Source organism: Tasmannia lanceolata, unplaced genomic scaffold, assembly GCF_043159265.1.
Source record: "Tasmannia lanceolata isolate RefF3 unplaced genomic scaffold, GAP_Taslan_0.1 ptg000015l, whole genome shotgun sequence".
Lineage (NCBI taxonomy): Eukaryota > Viridiplantae > Streptophyta > Magnoliopsida > Canellales > Winteraceae > Tasmannia > Tasmannia lanceolata.
In genome coordinates this window covers 22,937,505-22,943,504 of record NW_027518692.1, presented here as the reverse complement: position 1 = coordinate 22,943,504, position 6,000 = coordinate 22,937,505, and positions in this window count along the sequence as shown.

Here is a 6,000-nt window from a genome sequence, read left to right as displayed (position 1 = left end):
GGAAACATTCAGATTCCCGATTACAACGCAGATTCTTGCCAATTCTACTGGAACTCAATCGGGAGTCTGAATGTTCCTACGGACTTCCGATTGATTGATTCGGACTCCAGATTACACTCAGGTGTGAAGCCAAAACTATTGGAATTCATTCGGGGTTCCGAAACATTATTCGGACTTCCGAGAGTAGTGGTTCCAATATCGATAGAGATGGTTCCCACGTCCAAAAAGTTGTTCCACTATGGTAAGAGTAGTTCCGAAGTCAAATATAGTTGTTCCACTCCAGTCGAAAATCCGAAGATTGGTTCGGACTTCCGAACAAAGTTTCAGACTTCCGACTGGAGTCCAGTAGAATGCCCAATCTACTGGACTCCACTCGAAAATTCGAAGCTTGGTTCGGACTTCCGAACAAAGTTTTGGACTTTGGACTAGAGTCTAGTCGAATGCCCAATCTACTGGACTCCAGTAGGAAATCCGAATCTTGGTTCGGACTTCCGAGTAGCGCTTCCAAAGAAAGTTGCAGAGTTCCGATTGAGTTCCAAATAGTGGTTCCAGTATGGAAGTTGTTAACAGTCCGCTGGCCTCCCATATCACAGGTAGTTCATAAGAAGGGTTCCACTGGAAGTTAGGATGGATTAGTAAGAAATGGTTCCAAATTCAGAAACAGTGGTTCCAATATGAACAGGGTGTATCCAATAACAATTAAATGATGCCGAAATCAAAATTGTGGTTTCAAAAAATGTACACTTTCGGCCAAATAGTGGCTACAACAATGTTTAATTTCTACCAATTCCGGGTGAGTAAGTATCAGTTGCAGTAACAAGGGTCCCAAAATCAATGCCACTTTGTACAGAAAAACCAACAATGTAGGAATCACTACTTGCACTCTTCAAACCATATTTTACACTCATGGAACCACTATTTAACCCCTTGGAACCGGTAAATTATGGTTCCGAGACATACATAATGGTTCCAAGATGTTTAAGACAACAATGATACACTCATGATCACTATTACAATGTAGGAACCACCGCATTCACTCTTGGAACCATAATTTACACTCTTGGAACCATTATGTAACCTCTCGGAACCACTAAATTGTGGTTCTGAGGCCTACCTAATGGTTCCAAGACGTTTAAAACGACAATGATACAGTCATGACCACTTTAACAACCAATAAAATAGTATTAAAATGTAACAACCACTTTGGAACCATAATTTACAGTCTTGGAACCACTATTTAACCTCCTCGGAACCACTAAATTATGGTTCCGAGGCCTACGTAATGGTTCCAATATGTTTAAAACATCAATGATACAGTCCTGATCACTTTTGCAACCATTAAAATAGTATTACAATGTACCAACCACTACTTGGACTCTTGGAACCATAATTTAAAGTCTTGGAACCACTATGTAACATCTCGGAACCACTAAATTGTGGTTCCGAGGCCTACATAATAGTTCCAATATGTTTAAAACACCAATGATACAGTCATGATCACTTTTACAGCCACTAAAATACTATGACAATGTACCAATCACTACTTGGACTCTTGGAACCATAACTTACACTCTTGGAATCACTATTTACACTCTTGGAACCACTAAATTGTGGTTCCGAGGTCCAGATAATGGTTCCGATTGTATACATACTGAGTATGAGTACGTATGATGACTTTTACAATGCATGAAACTCTATTTATACTCTTGGAACCATAACTTACACTCTTTGAACCACTATTTACACTCTTCGAACCATTAAATTGTGGTTCCGATGTCTAGATAATGGTTCTGATTGTATACATACTGAGTATGAGTACCTTTGATGGCTTTTACAATGCATGAAACTTTATTTACACTCTTGGAACCACTAATTTGTAGTTCCGAGGTCTACAAAATGGTTCTGATCGAACCATTTAGAACTTTACAGCCCTTTTAGAACTTATGGATTGAACCAAAATCTCCATTCTTCCACGGATGATGACAACCATTTTGATAATAGGTTGGATAATGGGTTTACAACCATTGAACCATTTAGAATTTTACAACCCTTCAACCACTCAACCATTGAATCATTGAGAGAGAGAGAGAGAGGTCAAAACATACATCTAACCAAACAAATTCACCACTATAGAGAGGATGAGAATAAACCAAATCACAAAAAATAAACATGAAAACAACATCTAAAACCTAACCAACTTGAGAAGAATGGACCTACCGGAGCACTCGAAGGAAACTCAAGATAACCAATGGAGTTTTTTTTCAAAAGCCAAAGGAAATGGAGCTCACAACATGTGGCTATGGCAAGCTTCCATGAGTTTTGATTGAGTTTCTCACGTTTGGAGAAGAAGAGGATAAAAAGGTGGAGGGAAAAGGTGAAAGGGTAGGTGAAGTGCATGGGGAAATGAGCAAAAAGGTGTACGTTTAAAGGGAATGGAGGGTATTCTTGTCGTAGGAAGTTTCTAACAGTACTGACAACCTTTCTTTCACAAAAAAGAAAAAAAATGTACCCTTACTCGACAATATCACCTAAACTTTGCATTTTTTTAACAATTTTTCCTAAAAAAAACTCTTCATGTTCCCAAGAGCAATTAATTGTGCCCCTTAACGTAAGGGCACTTGTTAGCAAAACCCTGCTATAAAAGCCAACAGAGTTTCTCTGATTCTCCACTCATTCCGGATCGATGGATAATATTTTGCCTTTTGACTTTCTTTCTATACTGTATTTACTGGATGGCAAGACTTTGGTGGAATCCAGCTACAGGAGGTCGCTAAGTAATCTATCTGTGTATAATATGAGGAATGCTAGATGGCAAAGGGCACCTCCATTGGTCGAATACCATTAAATATGGCACAGAAAATTGCAATCATAACTTTCTTTAATGGCATCTGACCGATAAAGGCGCCTTTGCCCCTTATTTTGCAGGGGCGCCTCTGAATCTAGCATTCCTCCTATTATATATATATAAAGCAATAAGCATATATGTTTCTTTCCATTGTCGTTCGCTTTCTTTCCAAGAAATATTTTTAGGGTTTTGTTAACGGTCAAGGTGCATTGAAAATGTAAATCTACAATGAATTTACACAGGGATTAAGTGTTTTACATGGCTTTTGAGTCTTTTTTCTCAAACAATGTATAGATTTACATTTTCAATGCACCTTAACGAGTGCCCCCACTCATTAACAAAACCCATATTTTTATTGGTAAACCTTTTCTTTATACCTCATATTTGATTGTTATGTTTTGATAGGGTGAAGTCTAACACTTTTGACCTAGGAAGGGTGGGGCCCACTATTTTACACCTCATGCTATGATGGTGTGGGGCCCAACATTTTATAACCATGTCTAGCATAGGTGGGATCCACCATTTTACACCTTACGGTGTTTTGAGATGGTTGACCCACCATCTCCATCGAAACCCATGCATAGGGTGGGGTCTACCATTTTACAACTCATGTTATTGATGGGTTGGGCCAACATTTTACACGTCATGTTTTTTTTATGCGTGGCCATGCCAAGTTTTGGTGTGTGGGGCCAGTATCTTTACTCTTACCTATGCATAGGTGGAGCCCACCATTTTACCCCTAATGTTATTAACATTGTGAGGCCCACCATCTCTATCCAAACCTATGTATTAGGGTGGGCCCCACCATTTTACACCTCATGTTTTGATAGTGTAGGGCCCATCATTTTGTACCATGCATAAATTTGGTTTTATATCTCACAAATAGCATTGATGAGGCCCATCATTTTACACCTCATGTTTTGATATGTTTTGATGGGGTGATGCCCACCATTTGACGCCCAAGCATAGCGTGGTTGGGGGCCACCATTTTAAACTTGACTTGATGGCTCCATCATCTCCGCCAGACCCAAGCATATGGTGGGGCCCACTATTTTATACCACATACTAGGGTACGTGGGCTAGGCCTAACATTTTATAACTATTCCTAGCATGGGTGGGGCCCACCATTTCACACCTCCTGTTTTGATGTAGCAGCCCCCACCCTCTCAAACTCTTGCATTAGGGTGGGACCCGCCATTTTGCATCTCATGTTTTGATGGGGTGGGGCTTACCATTTTACACCGCATGTTTTGATGGGGTGGGGCCACCATCTCCATCCAAACCCATAGATATGATGAGGCCCACCGTTTGACCCCTAATGTTAGTAATGGGTGGGATCCACTATCTCTACCCAAACCTATGCATTATGGTGGGACGCACCATAGTGGGTGGGACCCACTATCTCTATCCACCATTTTACATAGACCTGGCAAACGGGCGGGCCGGGACGGATTTGACCCGGCCCGTACGGGTCCGGGTCAAACGGGCCGGGTCAAAGTGACCCGGAAAATTCTACGGGTCATTGACATTGGACCCGCACCCGGCCCCGTACGGGCCGGGTCGACCCGCGGGTCACCCGGATTTTTGACGTATTTTTTAAGAGTTTTTTTTTTATTTAGGGATTTGCTAGCCACCTTCTCCTGGGCTATTTTTCGGCTTGTAGCCCCTCCTTTGCTGCAAAGATTGGGTGAAGTACGGTCTGGGGCAAAGGTTGCTAGCAACAAAAGAATAAAGAGAAGTAATCATTACGGATTTTTGAAATATTCTCAGAATTTCTAAGTTTGAAATGAAAAATTACCGTAAAAAGGTCAAAAGTAAAAAAATTACATATAAAATATGACAATTACCGAGAAAACTACGGAAAAAAGTAAAAAAACCGTCTTTTGCACTTTTTTACGGGCACCCGCGGGCACCCGCGGGTCCACCCGACCCGGCCCACTTTTGACGGGTCGGGTGGACCCGCGGGTCAATTTCTAACGGGTCACCAACAGGTGACCCGGACCCGTAAATTTACGTGCGGGCCGGGTGGACCCGCGGGTCCGGGTCACTTTTTGCCAGGTCTAATTTTACACCATGCATATAGTATGGTCCTCGAAGAGTATTTTGGTCATTTTCTGGATGCCTTTATGTTGGTCATAGTCTACTAAGTACTCCTCACTTGTCTTTTTTGCTCCCGTTTACGGATTTTGGCAATCCTTTTTTTTTTTGGTCGCAAAACTGGTTTCCGCTCTTTTTATTAGATGGAAAAGTGTTTAAAAATACGGATGTGACACGGAATGCAGCCAAAGAAAATCCTTGTCGACTCGGCGCGGATGCGGCCAATAATGCGGTTGACACGGTCAAGTCAAATGAGTCGTAATTTTTAAATGAATAAAATACAAAAATCCAAACCAAGTAGAGAACACCAAATGAATGTTAAAGATCATGTGCCCATGTGGGAGCCCATTAATTTTTTAAATTCTAAAAGACAAGAAGAGTTAGTGAAAATATAAAAAATTAGGGCTGTGCTAATATCATTTTCCTAGATATTAATTGTTTAGCTATTAATAGTTGATACTTTGGCTATGTTATTCACACTATCATTATTTAATAATGAGACAGGCTCAACTTGTCTTTTATTATTTAACTAGCTGTCAAAAGCTATTACAATTTTCAAGAAGCTCTAAATAGCCAAATGATTACATAATAAGAGAAGGTGGGTTTGTGTTAAAAAAAATTACAAAAAGAGAGGTTGTATCCCTGTTTACATGCATAGAAAATTAGAAATGATGCACACTGCCCAAGAAAAGTTAAATAATTATTTGCACTTTTCTTTTACTTGGGATACCATTTTCTTTTACTCGAGACGACAAGGGCAAGCTTTAAAACACTTCAAGAACACACAAAAAGCTCTATATAACTCCCTGACGGGAAGTTTTAAAAACTTCAAGAACACACAAAAAACTCTATATAACTCTCTCTCTCTCTCTCTCTCTCTCTCATGGAGCAAGAGCCCAAGTTGGAAGGCAAGACGATTGCCAAGCTCACGGGTTCATCAGCTGATCAAATTTGCGGCCTCCTACAAGATTTCTTCAGCTTAGAAAAATGGTTCTCCGGCATCGCCATATGTCGTAAAGTTGAAGGTATCTCCGGTCAACCTGGTTGCATTAGGTACT